Source organism: Metopolophium dirhodum, chromosome 7 (genome assembly GCF_019925205.1).
Source record: "Metopolophium dirhodum isolate CAU chromosome 7, ASM1992520v1, whole genome shotgun sequence".
NCBI lineage: Eukaryota > Metazoa > Arthropoda > Insecta > Hemiptera > Aphididae > Metopolophium > Metopolophium dirhodum.
In genome coordinates, this window is record NC_083566.1 from 8,252,699 (window position 1) to 8,272,715 (window position 20,017).

General features: G+C 27.3%; 1 long non-coding RNA gene across 1 annotated transcript; it reads left to right on the forward strand.

Annotated features, from left to right (window-relative positions):
* The first annotated feature begins 5,168 nt into the window (after positions 1-5,168).
* LOC132949745 (uncharacterized) lies at positions 5,169-6,383 on the forward strand. Its single transcript, XR_009665128.1, has 3 exons — positions 5,169-5,462; positions 5,549-5,673; positions 5,736-6,383. It is a non-coding gene; the product is annotated as an uncharacterized LOC132949745 (long non-coding RNA).
* Positions 6,384-20,017: the final 13,634 nt, after the last annotated feature.

The window sequence follows — 20,017 nt, forward strand, 5'->3', positions numbered from 1 at the left end:
AGTGCATAACGTTATTCTATAGTCTATACGATCTGTTTAACTATTTGATATTTTTGTTTTATTTTCATAAAATATTTTACATTGCGTGTTTTAAAATAATAAATTTCAATACCTATTTAAAAAAAATTAATACAATAAATTGTAATAAAACATGAAAATAATTTTAAAGGCATGAAATTAACTGTTGGCATATGTTAAGTAAATTCATAATTTATACAATATATACTCTACAGTATATAAGATGTTCAAATATGTATACATTATTAAATTAAACCAATAAAATACTTTATTACATAAATGATTTATGAACAATTTATTGTATGTATAATGTGTATATTGTAATATATGTCTTACTGGTAAAATGTTAACTTTTTTAATAAGCCGATTATTTCTACTAACCTACAACATATGATTAAACTATTTAAGATTAATTTTGATAAACTATATTTTAGTTAATATTTAATATATACTATTATATTAACATTAATATTAATATATTATAGTAGCCAGTTGGTACTATATACAAAATAAGTGAAATAATGTAAGAATACGTCTTTTAAAATTTAAAAATAAAATGTAGGTATTTAATATCTAGTTTTATAATCTAGCATTTAACTTAGTTTGAACACCTATATCAAATAATGATTAAACTTACTTGAGGATACTCACTTAAAAACAAAATTCTAAACATCTGATTAAATTTACTTCGCCCAATTATTATAAAATTAAAATTGTAAGTCCAAACAAAATTCATAATTTACGCAACTTTTTAATTGGTACATAAAAAAAATATTAGTTATAATGTATAGAAAATATTTAGAACATAAATATACGAGTAGATAAATGTATTTATGTATATTAGTTTCATCATTATAAAATATCAACCGTTATAAATAACAATTACATTCAATATTAATTGTTGAATAAAAAAAAAACAAGTTAATCAAAAAAAATATATAAAATAAAATTGTAAAATATTGATTTGTATTTATATTTAGGTATATTATGATAATAATTATTTTAAATTATCCTTATATTTATTATTTTTTTTGATCTTTGCACTCTCTACGATTTCTTTAAAATAGGTAAGTATCAATATATTACATCACTGCATAATGAAAAAAATTTTATATAATTGTGTATAATATTATTTCGATAGAAAGTTTAAATTCAATGAATCCATGAGTATTTTTTTTTTAATTTAATATTTTTCACTAATTTTTCTTTTCAAAATATGAAGTAGGTATAATTCTATTATTGTATGTACTACTTAGGTATATGGTTTAACGAGAGGGATCATTATTTTAAAGAGGACGGATAACACTACAACGAATTAACCATCAATTTTATTTTAGTCGATTTACCTACCTATACGATATATAGGGATTAATTATTACGTGCGTTTATATTATATACATAATAGCATATTACTTTATTAGTATAAGTGTATAATGATGAAAACGAAAGGAATAAGAATGTATAATTTCAACGTTATATGTATTTAGTACGTACACCTAATACCTACCTATATATAGTGAGGTCACGGAATACAAACATGAAACTACGAAAGTATATGTACCTCCTATATTATATATATATTTATAGGAATTTAATAACACGATTTCTTCGAACGAAAAATCAAAATCTTTTACTTTTGGTCAACCAAATATTTATCCGCTAAAATCCCATCAAAAGTGTTTGAATAAATAAAATCTGTATGCAAACATTACAAACATAACATTATTAAGCTATAGAGAAACAATATAGTAGTTGCGCGATAACTATTTCATATTTGTACAAAAAATCAAGACATAAAAAGGTACTTAATACTTTATATTAAAAATTACTAAAATGAATTATAGATACTAATATATATAGGTACATAGTAGTATGCTACATCCCGTTAAAATATTATGTATATGCCAGGTATGATACTTATACCTACCTACCTACCTACCTTTATGGCTAAATAGCTATTGGATATATATATATTTTTAATAAACTAATATAATGTACTCGTATAATATTTGCTTTCTAATCCTTCACCGAAAGGTGCATCTACATATGCACTTGTACATAACATTAGGTAGGTATTTAATGGTTTATTATATTTATGTGTTATTGATTTATTGAAATGTAATGTACCTGCAAGATAGTTGGCACGGTTTTTCAATAAAAAAGAAAAATTAATCAATTCCGAAATTAAAATATTGTGATCGTTTGAATTGTCAAACTTTAAAATGATCATTGATCGTCGTTCTCTAATAAAAAAGTTTAGCTTAATATTATTACTTACACTTATATGTAATCAAACATGGCCAAGCCATTACTTAACATGATAATTCGGGTTAGCAGGTCATTATAGTAATTTTATTGTATAAGTCTCGTAAGATATTTCAATATTTGAGCTGAGAAAGGAGATACTTATTAAAATATTATACATAGCTTATAATAGTAATTGATGTTACATAAAAAGGAATTGGCATTATATTTGATTAACGATAAACCATTTTTATTAATGTTTTTTTTTTATTTATGGTGTATGCTGGTGCATACTGCATATTATCAACTTATGTGTTCCTAATCATCCCAAATCATCAATTTGTATCTATTAAAATCAAATCTTATAGTATAAAACAGAAACCCGAGGGCGCCCCCTATGGCGTTTTCCCGTACCAGTAGTATTATATAAAATATAATATTGTACAAAAATAGCTTAATGTATCTATTAATTATGATTTGAAACATAATTAATAGCAATATTCACAAACATATAATAATCAATCGTGTGTTAACAATTTTTCGTATTTTATTGAAATAAATGTCCTTTAAGGGCATCGGAGCCGGTGCGTTTTTTTAAAACAAAAACATGTCTTACAGGAAAAACTCTGACGTCCTGAAGAATAGTTGTATTTCGTTAATTTTTTTTTATTTAAAAGAAGAGAACATTTTTTGGTTGGATGAAGGTCCAATTTTGAAAATTATATCTATAGAAGCTAAGATATGAATTTGAATAATGCATAATATTTGTTCTTTTTCAAATTCGACTATTCTACAGGGCGTGAGAGTTTTTGACATTTTCATTGATATAAAACGTATAAATATAATACACAGTATCAACTCTCCCTATATAGATATCGAAGTGTAGATTAGTGGTAAAGTACCTATCATAATAATTAAGGTAGTAACTAAAATATAAAATATAATTTTCAAATTGTATAGAATTTCGGATGATTGGAACAGGAACCGACACCCTTAAAATATTGATTATTATAAACAAAGAAGTACCTACCTCGTACCTAAATTTTAATATTTTTACCCAATACAAATTTAAATTATTGATAATTAATTAGGTATTATTATTTAAAGTTGAATATGGTTTATAATTAATATACTCATTACTCATTATATATTTATATATTTATAATTTATAAAGTGATATTATAGATACCTATCAAAATAATAGGCATTTACTAATTAAAAATACTAAATACCGAATGGCAATAAATAAATATTTTGCTTCAAGTGTAAGCGTTTTAACAATAAAAAATGTGTATTACTATTTTAAAACATGTTATCTAGTAATAACTAATAATTAATTAATATAACTAAATAATATAAAGTATTACTTATTATAAAAAAAAAAAAATGTAAATTGAACAATTGTATTTCTTTGATTATTTCCACGCTATCAATCATTAAAAATATTAATTTTAGTTATGCAAAAATATAAAACTATTTAGATATGTGAAATGATTCCTAAAATGTATGCGTTAATTATATCATAAAAAAATTAATATTGTTTTTTGTAGGTACTCAATTGAATAGGTTTATTGTGAAGAGTAAATTCATGTATCTTCACGTGATAAGAATAATAAGTAAATGAAGGTTAAACGTTATTGGACACGTTCCTGCCGACGAAGTCCTTGTTGCGAAAATTGTGTAGCTCTATTATACAGGCGTTGTGTTTAAGGTATTCAGATTATTCGATATTTTTTTACAACATAAAAGTAAAAAAGTAGTATTTGCTTAAAAAAAATAAATATGTTTATACATCAGCATGATTATAATAATACAACAGCGATTGACCAATAACGAAATCGAGGATGATCCTCGGTGACCAAACCGGACTTGGCCAATACTTGTCGAACAACCTGCTTGCATAACATTTAGATTTTCAAGCTAAGCTAAATAGTCCAACTACTATGCAGTATACTAATTTTTTTTACATACATTATTAAATTGTGATCTTCATATGCACGAAGATTCAATGCTTAAAATGATAAAATTGTAATTTGGATCGACATTATGGTAATTTATCTCGGAGGATCTAACGACGTCGTCCTTGGGTGCGTTTTAAAAGACTGTGTCCCTATAATATTATATTGTATGTGTGCGTGTGTAATAATTGTGGTTAGGGAAAAAACACACACTATTATAGCACATAATATTATAAATGTTTATAGTTATATCCATAATACGAACGCCATTACCGAACGCTGTAACACCGATCCAATGGCCAACAATAATTTAACACTCAGACCGCGTCGGGCGTATTGAAAAAAAAACGAATGGAAAAATATTTTTTAATAAAAATATTACACTAAGTAGCGGCGCTCGAGTATATAATATTATAATATCATAAGAGTGCCATTGTGAAAATAATAATATTATACATTAATACAAAAATGGTTGTCATAATAATATTAGCAGCGTTTTAATAAATCTACAAGAAATATTTAATTTATACCTAAAAAGGAAAAATAATTGTATGGAATACGAGTATGATACATCAAGCATTAAAAAAATATATTTGAACAAGTAGACAGACTCTGAGGAGTGAAGCTCGCATTTATTATAATTGTGACAATCGCGCCGACAGATTTTTTTTTAGTATAATATTAGTAATATTACATTTGTATTTCGTAATTTTTGTAATTATTATTTATTATAGTATTATGATTTATGAATCCAATATATCACGACAAAACTGACGTTTGAAACGTCCTGAAGGATTACCTGTGGGAACTGTGGGAAAACAGCGAAATTTTTCAGACAAGTGGGGAAATATTAGTGTGGAAAATCAGACGACTATATATATAGAAGCGTAAAATTGCTTACATATTATAGCTTCTTCATAAACGGTTTTCAGTCTGAGGTCGGAACGAACTATAATGTGACGGTTATAGACGTATATGAAAGGGCATTGATATACTGTCTAATACAATACAGATTGAATAATATTTATAAACAGTACGCCTTTCGTCAATATTGCAGGTAATAACTATACTATATTTTGATTAATTTGACGTGTAGCTCGCCGCGAGATGAACCGGTCGGGATTACTGCTATTACACGCTCCGTAATTCAGTGTCGGTTTTTTATGAACATCGCCAAATGAAGTCAACGCGCGGGCACAGGCACAATAACACCGCTGCGGCAGCCGCCGTAGTTGTCGTAAGGTATCGAATTATGAGCAGTTCACGGTAATAATAATCTCACATGATATTATGTTATTATCATTATTATTATTGTATCAATCGTTTAGCGCGGGGCTCGTAGGCGAATGACAAAACGAGAGGTGCGGGCGACCTGAATGCATATGATGAGTTATGTGTGTAAGCGTACAATTCTTGTTGTTCACGCTGATTCGGCCTTGTGCCATCTTCACAGGTAAAAAAAAAATCACGCTATTAATAATGAATAAATTATTATTATTGGTATTCGAATTGTAGTTTTAACACTCACTATGCAATATAATACTATACTGCAGTCTACAGAATTGTATAATCGAAACACGGACAAGAAAAACGGCCCAGATCACCTAAAGATAGTTAAGGCTTTTACACAGAATTTTTTTTTTTGAACGTGGTTTTCAAATCAAGAGGACAACAACCTTTTTCTTTTCAGTTTTTCAATTCTAATTCATCATATACAATACGCTGTAGTTGAACGAAATGAAATTACTGAACAATTATTATTTTAACAATTTAGTTAAGATATACAATTGCCAATTTGTCACGTATGCGTACAATTAACGTGTCCCTAATTAACTTTGTATAGATTTTGATTATTATAATTAATATCAAAACTTCTTTTTTTATACAGTGCGAAGTAAGTAGTTTTTATTTTTAAAGACGACTTTATCTTGTAATAAATCAGATCCAAAAATGACAAATTACACTGAGAAATTTCAATAGAAATGCGCTAACTGAGATTAGATAAATAATGAAAATGTAGAATTAAAATCGTACGACATGTGACAAAATACCATTATGTTCAACCTATAGTGGATACTGGATAGTGTAATGGATGAACTTTGAACTTCTTATGTTTCAATTATGTTATAAATTAGATATTATATTTGCGCGTCTTCTTTCAATTCAAAGAAATGGATGTAATATTTTAATGATTACTTATACGTTACATAAATAAATTACGACTATATAATATTATAATATTATATTTTTATTATTTTTTACAATCGAAAAGAAGAATGTATTTTTAAATGTAAATTAAATAATATTTAAATTTGTAGCCACATGTGTAATTATATGGGTAATATTGTCGAGTGCTATATATTTGTTATGCTTAGTCAATTGTTTTTGCTTCTTTTTCAACGCTTCCAGAGTGTTTTACACCTCATAGGAGTTTTTCCGGGCAACGCCGGGTAATTCAGCTAGTATTATAATATATATAATTATGCAATTATTTTAAATTTGAACTGAATATGTTGGAAGTAGACGACAGAGTGAAACCTGGGTAAGACTAGGACTAGAAGTAAGATAGGACATTGGGACATCATCATATAACGGAAACTATATTGAGTTTTCTGAAAAAAATGTCTTAAAAAAAATGTTGTATGTTGATAACAATATTATAATAATATTTGATATCAACAAATAATTCAAGTGATATTAGGTGCAATGGTGTGATGAGTTTTACGGCAATCGGTACGTGCATAGGCGCAATTTAGACAATTGATTTGGTGGGGCTAAATCTATAAAATCAATACAGACCCGTATAATTTTTTTATTAAGTGGATTTAAGAATGAATATATTTAGAAACTTAGGGGGGCTTCAATAAAACTAGGAGGGGCTAAGTTCCCTTAGACCCTCCAAATTGCGCCTTTGGGTACGTGATGTAATATTTTGCGAACATCAAATAATTAATAAGTAATTAAATAATTATTTATTCTTAATTACTCGCTTATACCTAACTTTTAATAGGTGGTTTTGTTAGTTTTCGATTAATGTGACTTTGATGGAGTTTATCCTTATTTTAAGAATAATAAACTCGTTCAATTAAAATTTTACTATTTGTGGTAAGATGGGAAAAATATAATGGGACAAGATGATCTATGCCCCATGTTATTATTATATTTTCAACAATAAATATTATAATTTAGACATTAGTTTGGAGGAGGGGGGGGGGGGGAAGTCCCATTTCCTGTCCCTCTTTTATTAGTGGATTATTATTTTCACGATGTAAACCAGCAACTAAATTACAGCTCGTTTCCCATAATAAAAATTAAGGTCAGATAATTGATCTTAATCAATTAATATAGATTGCATATAAACTCATCTTTGACCTTTTAATAAAATTAATTAGTAATATGATTTGTGCAAAACCTATTTTTAATTTTTCAATTATCTTATTGATCAGAATAATATTATATTCACATTTCACAGTAAACTGTTGAACTGTTAGATTTTGCAATTAAATAAAACAACTAAATTACAAAATGAGAAATTAAATATAGTATGTTGACTAGCAACATTATTTTCCATATTTAGTATTTTATTTTATTTGAGAGTCTACTACAATATTTATGAACAACAATTTTACGATGATATGGATTTAACGCCGGTGTATATTTTTTGTGAGTAAAAATATATTTTAATTTTTAGTTTTTAATAAAGTGTCATTATAAGATGGCTTCTTTACTCAAAATTGTGTATACTCATGTTATCTGTCTTATATCACATATACACATATACTTATTATGTCAACTGATATAAATTACATGTAAATTAAATAATATTAAATATATTAAACATATTAAATTACTGGTACATTCGACTTAAAATTTAAAAAAAAAAAATTTAGTTTTAATAAAATATTTATAAATAGATATATTGTTGACCACCATAGGTATTTTCATCACTTTTATAATACATGCACTTGCGAAATTATACACTGCTATCAAAGACGAAGAACGCACAAATAAATTTATAAAAATGTTAGAAATGGATCCCGATTGTGACGACGTCGACAAGAAATTTATAATTGCAGAGCAACTGAAAATGATCGATCGGCTGAAAACTACTAATTCGTATTACAAGATAATGGCAGAGCATTATAAAAAATTATATTTATGGCAAAAAATTGTAAAGGAAAAGAAGCCGTACTAAAAATGTAGATGTTAGTGATTTAGCATTTGAATATTTGATAAAATAAAATACTTTTTTATAAATATTAGTACTGTAAGAAAATATGTATTTATTAAATTATGACAAAGATACGCATTTCTAACTAAATATTATTAAAATATAGTATAATAACTCATGATACTTTAGTCGTTGATATAAAATAATCAGGGGCGGTGCAACACTGGGGCCCCTAACATTTGATTTTGCCCCTCCATTGCCCCCCCCCCCTATAATTTAATGTTGACAATTATTATAATCTAGTCTGAAAATGCATTTTAAATCGAGCATTTTATTAATCTATTATGTTATCACTGATTAGATTAGATAAATCATTATTTACATATTATAAAATAGTATTAATTACTTCAAAGATTTTTGGATATAAGTTGTATTATATTAAGTTTGATTGTTATATTCAAATTAAATATGCTTTTTTTGCACATTTTTGGAAATAAAAGTACTCAATAAAGTTAACGTTAACTGCACACTTTCTTAAATCTTATACATTAAAAAATAAAAAGTTATGTATCGTTATTTACAAATAAAATAAAATTGATGAAATTTGATGTTTTACTGTAGTACATTTGTGATAATAAATAATAATATAGTATATTTTTTTATTATTTATTTAGAAATATAGCATATTATACCCAAAATATTTTTAGCAATATTTTCCTGAAAATATAGTATAAACAAATTAGTGGTTGAACAAGCAGCCATACAAAAATGCCCCACCAGAAAATAATTTGGCCCGGTATCGCCCTAGCTCCCACTAAAAAATATCTGGCGCCGCCACTGAAAATAACATATTATGATCTTAGATTGTACAACTGTTGCTTAAAAATAATATGAGAATAATAGTCCAAAAATAAATGACAAAATTCATAGTACCATTGTTGAATCGTATAAACATACTTGAATTTACAATATAGTGACAATAAACAATTTTTTATTCGGTTTACTGATATTATGTTGGCTATCACACAACTAAAGAGGTTCACCATGCATGAAATCGGCCATAGCAAGTACGTACATTGAGTTGCCTATGCTAAACGCCAGACAAAAGTATCCTCCGTATACTGTACGTCTGTACATAATAATTATTATCACAGATAGCGCCGTTTGATATATTATAATAAATTATTTTAAAATATTATAATTTCATAGAATTAAAAAAAATCTTAAATGACATACCGGATAGAAAACATAGGTAGTTAAGTTTAAAAAAAAAGAACTGCAAATTATAACTGAGCGCACATTATTACTATTATTTAATTTGTTCTCTCAAGTTACTCTTATACTATATTATATATCTTGAGTTATTAGTTAATACGATGTATTTTCTTATTCGTTGCTTAACTCTTTTTAGTCAAGGAGAAGGCTATCCGGAAGATTTTTCTGAGTCCGGTGCAAATGTACAATCGTTGACACGGACATTTATTATAGAAGACTGCTAATGTGCGTACGAGAAATGTCCACGCTGCAGGCCGGATTGCATACCTATTTATATATTACGTGAAATAGCTAGGCGTTGTACATTCCAACCGTGTGATGGACGTGATAAAAACACAAAATATAAAATATTGTTAACAAGAACTAAGATATCTTAGTTCATGGTAATTATATTATTATTATTATTAATTTATTGTGATTATCAAATTAAAAAAAAAATGTTTAAATACAATTATAATATGCGTCCGTAATCATATAAAATAAATATTTCTTTATAATCTATTCCATGGACAAGCAATATTCAAATATTCGTGACTCTAGATCATTCTGATTGAATTTAGAAAAGGTGTATCCACATTTGGTTAACCTTATACCCACTTTTCTGTGGGTTATCGTTATGACAAGAACAATTCTTGAACCCTGCAGTTCCGGGAAAATGTTCTTACAGAATCATTCTTTAAAAACGCAAATAAAAAATGTTGTATCTGGATTTCTCGTAAAGACGGAATTAAAAACCTATCCATAAATTAATTAGCAGAGGTGAATAGGTCTATGATGACATAATTTTCACTATGAGCCCTAACTGTTATACCTAATGGTACTAACACCCAAAAAGGCACTACGTTTTTTTTATGAATTTTACTAAAAAAAATGTAGGTATACCTAGGTAGTCTTTAAAAAGTAGTCCATGACTTTGTGTTATGGATGATGAAAATTTCTTATTTTAAATAATGTTTTTCACATTGTGATAAATAATATATTTCTCTTTCAACTTTCAAGTCTGGATAAGAATGTTTGTGTGAAAAAATCGCTTTTGTGGTTCTCGTGGTATTTTGTGGTATTTATGTAATTTGTGTGTGTGGCATTTAAATATTTTCCCTATAGCGAAAACACTGTCATTTTGCCATTATCCATTAAAAATATTTGATGTATCAATATAGGTATAAAAGTAATTATGGTTATTTCTCATATTAAGAAGAGTGATCCACCATTTTTTTCTTTAATAATGAATTTGTTCATATTTAACATTTTGGAATTTTTAAATATACTTAAGATATTTTTAAATAGGTAATTAGATTTTTTATATAACAGTGTCCTGTGGTATTACCAACATCTGTTATCAAATAATAATTACCTTTTTTTCCCGTAAAATATAAATGATTAAAGACATGACTTCTTTGAAAACGTTAATATTGTGTAATTAAATAAAAATTTCAACGAGTAGTTTTTGAGTTATTTCACTTTTTGTGTTAAAGATAATAATTAACAGGGTCATGATAGTAGGTTTGGAAGATAATTTTAAATTTATAGTAACTAATATAAATCTATCAACATTTTTACATTTGTAAAAATAGTCCATGTATAATAAATTATAATTAAGTACCTGGTAGATCTATTTTTATTACTTTTGTAAGATTTTTTTCATTGACTATTATCATTGGTATAATATATTCATTAAAATAACTCAGAAACTACTCGTTGAATTTTGTTTTAGATAGGTAGGTACATAAACCTTTCACAAAATCACCGGTTTAATAATTTAAATAGGAAGTTTATTATTTGAAAACATGAAATACGTAACGACACAGTACATTCCTTGAATAGTCAAAAGACATAACAAATCTAAGATCCTAATTGAAAATATGGTACATATTTGTATAGTTATAGGTAAGTACCTACTTCAAAACTCCAATAATTAGAATTTGATAAAATATGTAGAATATTGTAGGTACAATTAAAGGAAACAATAGGAATGAATGGGGTATCGTACTTGTTGAATCATCCCGTATAATATATTATGCTGATCGGAATTGAAAAAAATGTTTTTCTAATATGTCAAAGTCGGGTGCGTTGTCACTGGTCAGCGGCGGTAAAGATGCTCACCGATGACATGACGACAGATGAATAGATGATGTGTTATAGCATATTACACATCTTTATAAATAGATTAATAATATTAATTGTTTACTCTACAGCTCAAGATATCTTGTCGTGTGTAAGTGTGTAACATAATATGTTGGTAGTTGGTAACACGTTACTCGTGAGTCAAAATGTTTCAAACACTCAGGCACAAAATAGATAAACTCAGGCCTAGTCTTGAACCCGTCTTATTGAGTTATGACTTATAACTACAGTGGAGCGCTATAATATACAGATAAGACCCAAACGGATAATATTATACTGTAGGTATGTATAATAATGGTATGACGTGACAGTCCGTTACTTAGCGGTCTAACTAGTCTAACTGCCAAGTTTTTCTTGAGATTTTCTTTTTTTATCATAACCTTCTTAACTAAAAACGAAAATGTGCGTATTTTGTAATAATATTACAATATTATAACACACTATATAGTGTCATAATTTCATTAAAGTAGCGATGATGGTAAGCGAGATATTTTTATTGTATTATTACAACCTAGACTCACGGCGGAACCAGTGACAACGATGGCAGGTGGCGGCGATTGTTTAGGAGGTGGCCGCGGCGGTGATTACATTACGATTGTTTTGGTGGTGATTTTTTTCAGCAACAAATTTAAACAACATTTTTTTTTTTTTTAATAAAGAATACAGTTACCAACAGACATTCAATAAACATTATACCTATAATATTAATATTATATTATGGGTACCTATACTGGCTATACTATACTTACCTATTAAACTAATGCTATATTATTATTTATTAGGTAATTCAAATCAATACGATAATGTATATGCGCTTAAAAACATTTAAAAAGCAGCACCAAGGTGGATTTATAAAATATATAAAAATATGAATATAATATATAAATCCACCTTGAGCAGTACCTATATTATGTTAGTGTATAGCTTTTATTTTCACCAAATAGCAAAGAAAAATATAATTTAATTTATGACTGTGAAACTTGTACATACTTTTCTCAAATCTCTATCTTTCTATTATAGGACGCCATATATTGTGTTGAAAGCATTCCTCAATCCCACCTGCAGTTATTCCGACTAGATATTTTTATACTTATATGATTTATACTTTATACGCGTACATGCGAATTAATCATAACCCGCTGGCAATAGAAATTACTAGTTAACTCACTTAATATTGTAATCCAAAGAAATATGTGATATGAGTTGTATATTTGATGAGCTTTATTTTTATGCTCTTAGCTAGTTTGTTAATAATAATTAATTAAATAGTATAAACTTGTACTTTTAAATTATGTATACTTATCACTTATGCTGAGTTATGCTTACCTGCTACCTATTGACAATATACCTGTAACTATTAAACATTTATGAAAAACAATTTTTTTTAGAAAAATTTGATAGTCTACAGTTTTTTCATTGGAACCGGCTGCTTCAATTATTAAAATGTAATACGTTGTTAAATATATTGTTTTTTAAACCCGAATATTTTTAATGGAACATTCTGTATGGTGTATGATGCCCAGTTCGCTGACACTATAGGTTTTTCTACCAAAAAAAACAGTTTTTAATGGTTTTATAAAAATGCCAAATTCGCCGACAACGATGATATGGGCTTCGTGATTTTAGCATAGAAATTTGTGAATTTATCTTATTGTGATGTCAGGAAAATAATTAAGACAGTTATATTTCACAGAATTTAGACTAAAAACGCAGAGACAGTCAATACTTTAAAGTATGAATGCGTGGACAACTTACTGTGGCGGTCGTGCAATATTGAAAATGTAAACGCAGTTATGTCTAAACCACATAATCATATAGTATCACATTATAGGTATTTATTTTTATGATGTCGGATATTTTTTACGTATAAAACCTAACCTAACCTACGTATACATAAATAAACAATTTTATTTAAACGAAGTGCATACTCATTGTCGGTGAACTAGGAAATTACCTCATGTATATCTGTGATCATATTAGTATTATAGGTGTACAGTTTGATAAAGTATCGCCAACCACACACATAAGTACATAACACACCGTGCGTCAAGCATTGCAGGTATTCTCAATCAGCGCTGTGTCGCCGCCGTTTATTCGACTAGTGCGCTCATAACGGATTACGCAAGGCTGGGCATTAACGAGTTAAAAAGTTACTTTTATTTTAACTTTTTAACTTAACTAGTTACTTTTGGCTTTTCATTAACTTAACTGTTAACTTACTAAATTTCTTTCCTAATTATTTTTCATTTTAAGAAGTAAGTTAAGTTAATTTATTTTTTTTTTAAATTTTATTATATTTTAATATTTCAGTCTATTTTGTTTTCATGTCCAAAAAATTGTATCGTAAATTGTTTACAGTTAAAAATTTAAACCATTCGAATTTAACTTATATGGAAATACTGTATGAAGTTATACACTATATCCTATAATTTAGTTTTGGGTTGAAAAAAATTAAGTACGCTAGCGTTTTATAAACAAATTAACTTTTCTTTAACTTAATAAAAAGTTAACAAAAAGTGTGTATTAACTTTTAACTTAACTGAGTTAACCTAAATAAACTTTTAACTTTTAACTTTTTGTTATTGGTGCATATTAACTTAACTTAATTGAGTTAAAACAAATCGTTAACTTGCCCAGCCTTGGGATTACGTATCGTAATCTGATGTTAAACTTAATATATATTAGGTGGAATTTAAAGTCCTTTAAGAATATTATAGAATTAAAGTTTCGATTATATTGGCACTGTTAATAACAAAGAAAGCAACCTATAATATACCATTCAAGCGAAGAGATAAAACATTTTTGGTTCCGAAAATGAATGAATAACTGATATCGGAATCTGTAAATGAGCATTTATTTCACGATCAATTTAGACAGTTGTTTACATTCCAATATGACCTTCAGTACTTTTTAAGATAGAGTTTTTATGAAACTACATATTACCTATTTAGAACAATTATTTTAATATCTAAAATATATGGTCATTAAAATGATTATGAAATAATTAAATCAATTTAAATGGAAATTAAAAACTTTAAATAATCAAAGGTTCACGTATGCTCCTGATACAAGTGTCGTACAAACATTTTTAAATTAAAAATAAGTCTATATGAATAATTACCTAGTTAATGAATTAGGTACCTACCTACCTAAACCTAATAATTAACAAAATAAAATCCGAACTAAACGAGAGTAGATTTCGGTGATAGAACTAATAATTAAAGATGTTCAACATAACTGGTTTTACTTGTTTTGTCATCTTCTTAAAACCTCGACTAAAAAATAAAACCATGCTATTAATATTATTTTAATATCAAAGAAAAAATTATGTAAAAAAAAATATATCATGTAAAATCCACCGAAACTATAAGTGTTAAATATTTTCAACGAATACATAATTTATTAGTATTAATATTTATATAAGTATTTAACAGCCTAAGCATATAATATACAAGTTATAAAAGAAAACTATAAAAACCAAGTAATCACTTAAACAAAATAATATAATATATCAATAATATCTCGACATGTAAAAATTATAGACAGTATGCGTGAATAGGGACAGTGTTGAAGCTAGACTCAAATTATTTAATTAAATCGGTGAAGCAATTGTTATTGAAAAATCAGAAAAATTATAATTTGAGTAATAATATTGAATGTTTCAAGTTCCTACGATTAAATTGTTTGATCAATAACAATATAACATAAATCGTTATAATACCTACGTATGAATATCAAATATTGTAAAAATTTAAACTTCAATCATTCTTAAAAAAAAATTTGTGGCATAACGTTAAGTACTTACATTTTTTTTTAAAACTCCGGTAAAAAAAAACCAATGTTATATTTTATTATATTGTAATTTTATATTTGTATGAAATATTCAAGCTTTTTACTCACAAAGTCACAAACCATAGCTAATTAATTATTTAGTGAAAATTCAAGCCTGCACCATTATTCATTTTTGAATTACAAAAAAAACAACCATGTATAAACTGATTTACCTATTCAAAATTCATGTTTTTGGTAAAAATGAAAAATTTCCTCACGACTATTCTCAGTACAATAGGACATTTTCACCTAATATCTATTTTAAAATAGAAATATTCCCTCTACATTTTTAAAAAAATTATTTGAAAATGAAAATGTTGTTTTATTTGTAATGGTTGTTTTTTTTTTAAATAGTAGGTATGTCGGAATATCTAGCAATTTTTCGTTATCAATTATTATAGTTATATTTTATTTAAAAAAATTGTAGTTTTTATAATTTTTAAAGTTTTATTTTTACTTAATTTGTTTTAAATATTATTAATCAATTCTTATTTCTTATTAGGTACATTAGTGTTTTTTTACTGTATCAAATAGATAGTGATTAAAAATATACATCTATGATTTATTATACAACATTATTATATTTATTGAACTATTTGGAAATCTATTCTGTGTCTGTCTTAGACAAAATTAGACAGTAGTGAGATTTTCCAGGATTTGGTTTTCGCGCTTATTTTGAAAAGTAGAAACTGCGTATTTTTACTTTTGACCAAGCACCGACTAGATCCAATTTGCTACCTACCAGAAAATATACTCAACATTAAGATTGAAGCATTTTTATCGCTCATTATGGTGACTTCAGTTAAAAATACATCATTGTAGAACCAATAAAATCATATTGCTTCTCCTCTCTGAATCTAAAAGTGAGAGGAGAAGGTTTTCTGGTTATATACGATTTCCGATCACTTTCAACAATGTACCTACGTAGGCAAAGTACGTGTACATAATACGTAACTATATACCGCTCTATAATAAATGTTGGCATAAGAAGGTTTATAATATAGTGGTCGTCGAGTGCATGCCGCCGGCAAGTATATTTTATAACCAACACAATTGACTCGTCTCTATCGTCATTTCAAGGCGGTTGAAACGTCCGGCACGTTGTCCTGCAAATAATGTCTTCTTAACACGACAACGGTGATATTTGGTAATTTCGAATCTATATAAGTACGTGTGTAGATACGGCGTATTAATAATAATGCAATTAATAGCATTTTAAATTTATTGAATCCTACGCATACTCGGCATTTATAAGGTACCTAGGTATAATTATAATACTCAAAGATAATATACTGTGCTGTAAAGTCGTAAAGGTAGAACGTCAAATGATTGCAACAATGTATTATTTAACACGTTTTTTGGTCGGAAACAATAATTGTATCGGTTTAAAAATACAAACATACAAAAATACACTAAGTCTGTGTACCTTTACAGTCGTCGCTTGCTCGCGTACGACCGTCACACCTACGCTCTTACCGAGTTTCACGACAGCTGCGGGAGACAGCTCGTTCCAGTGCGTGCGGCGTTGTTAAATGATATAATATTTTTGACTTCAGCACATATAGGTATTATTGCTTCACTGATCTGACCTATTTTAATCACTATGAATTGCTAATATATATTATTCCCCGAGTACAACATAATATATATTATACAATTATATTGACGACTGTCTACAATATTGTTATACTGCCATATAACTCGGACAATCTTATTTTATATAATATTTATAATCAACCTCAACCACTAGTTTCAACATCCTATTTTTCAGTAACTGGAATAGGTACCAGACACAATGGTCAGTAATGACGACAATGATACAAACACGATTTAAGATATATCTTAAATCGTGGTTAAAAATCAGATGAGGAACCGACAAAAATAACAATTAGTTAGTGATAACAAAAATGGTCGTGCAGAGGGAACGTGAAAACAATGTTCGCGGGCGATTGTAAACACGGGGCTCGACTAAAAAAACATACCTTGATCTTTTCATATATAATTAGTATTTACCTTATACATTTTGTAGAACCATTAAGCATTATCCAGAGGATATCACGAGGATTCGATTCTTATTATTCTCCAAAAACTATTTCATTTTAATTTTGATATTAATAAAAAATTAAAAAATTAATTATAACAGTATATAAACTATATAAATTTAAACGTACAAAACTAATTTTTGAAGTAAACAGCTATGTACTTATTTGATGCAGGTATTCATATACTAATATTTCTTTATTTTTATACTTTTGAAGCGCGATTTCTTACAGTTAATTTTTTTTTTTTTAATTAAGTAATTTTGAAATTTAAATGGTTCATTGATAAATGTATATACTGTTTATTTTAATATAAGTTTGAGTTTATGTTTCTGTTAATTTGGTTATTTCATTTGGGTAGTAAGAGTTAATACTAGAATTAAAATGCATTAAGTTGTGTTGTCTATATTATATTTTATCGGTAAAAATCATCAGGCCGAGTTTCCAAAAATAAGATAACCGTGGGCCGAGCTTACATCCTCCCAAATGAACGTATTCGTCAATCATAATTTATGTCATTGCCAAATTTTAAAATAGAATTTGTCAGTCAATCAATTAATCAATTGTTTATTTTATCAATAATCAATATTCTTTTTTCTTCTAAATAAAATTTTAGTAAACGTAGTAAAAGACAAACAATTAAAATTAATTATTGAAGTTTAATTTCGAGACAATTAGCCGTCCCGAAACACTTTCTGGAACGGTATATCAAAACCGGGACGTATAATATGACAACCCTATAATATTCCTATGACACTATACTCACAACCACACGTGGCACGCTTTCGTCTCGCGTGAAAAATATAATATTATAATATCTACACTAATATATAATAATTATGTATTATTCCTATTACATAATGTCTTAGTCAAATACTCGGATTATGCGAATGAAATACGGATGATAATGTGGTTTTTATTTCAAATATACATTATTATGTACGTGAAATAAAATCAACTATTGGGTATAAAATACACGAAAATTGAAAGGTAGCCAATTCCAGTGTAAATTGCCACGGCGCGGCGGTGGCAAGGCACTTGGGCGGAATATATTTAGCGAAGGCTAATGTACGTGTAAACGGTTCATCATGACGACCCACCGCTGAAGTTTGTATCCACTTTTCTATGGAAAAAAAAATAGACGATAAATCGACGACTGCACGTGTGTGCTACCTGCTTCTATATAACAGCTATTTAATAATAATTATGATTTTGTAAGTATATAACAACTATATTGTCTATATTGGTTCGCTGCAGACAAATACATAACATATTATATTATATTATAATATTATATCCGGGTGTAGCATAATATTATAGAATAATTTAAAAAAAAGGTGGGTAAGTGGATGTCGCTCTGCTGTACAGTATGTTACAAGTGGGTCACTGTAATGGATGGTGTTAAATTTGAATTCAATGATATAATATCATTGTATAAGAAAAACGATTCTGAGCGAAAACGGTCCGTCAGCCTATGATATTACCAAGTATATTTGATGATATTATTGTGAATAAAGTAATTTATATATAACCTATTTACGTGGAACCTTGTTTTAAATTTTTAATCCTTAGCTACAAAAGTTGAACATTTTATACATTTTTAACTACTAAATAATTATTACATTTTAAATTTAATACATTTTGTCAAAATTTGAACTTTAAATGCTTATAAAAAAAATTGTGCATATATATTTTCAATATTTTTCAACTGCTATTGTAACAATATATCAGGAGCCTTGCATTAAATGTTCACGCTTCAAATAAAATTTTTATGATATTTATAGAAAAAAGAACTAAAAAAATTGAAAACAGACAATGTCCGTAAACAGCTCAAAAAGTGTCAAAATATTTGGAAAATTTTATGGTGTATAGGAAATGCAATTATAAACATTCAGTCAAAATTTCATGTCCCTACGGTCATTTGTTTTAAAGTTACACCAAAAACCAAAATCGATTTTCTCAAAAACAGATTTTGCGTAAAAAATTCCCGTTTTTCCTTAATTTTTCTTTTGTTTTTCATGTCGCTTTTGAAAATTACTGGGAAATTTTTACTTTTGACCTCCCAAAGTACCAACTAAATTCACTTTCCTATCAGAAAAGTTACTGTTGAAGAAAATCCAAGCACTTTTACTGTCCTAAAAGGTGATGACAGACACAAAAATAAAAAATAAAACAAAAAATAAAAAAAAAAACACACATCATCGTAAAATCAATACATTCATCGCTTCGCTCAGAATCTAAAACACACATCATTGTAAAATCAATACATTCATCGTTCCACTCAGAATCTAAAAATAATTGTAAAAATAGTAAAATGTCAGCGCCTCTTGTCATTATTGTGTATATTTTTGTATTAC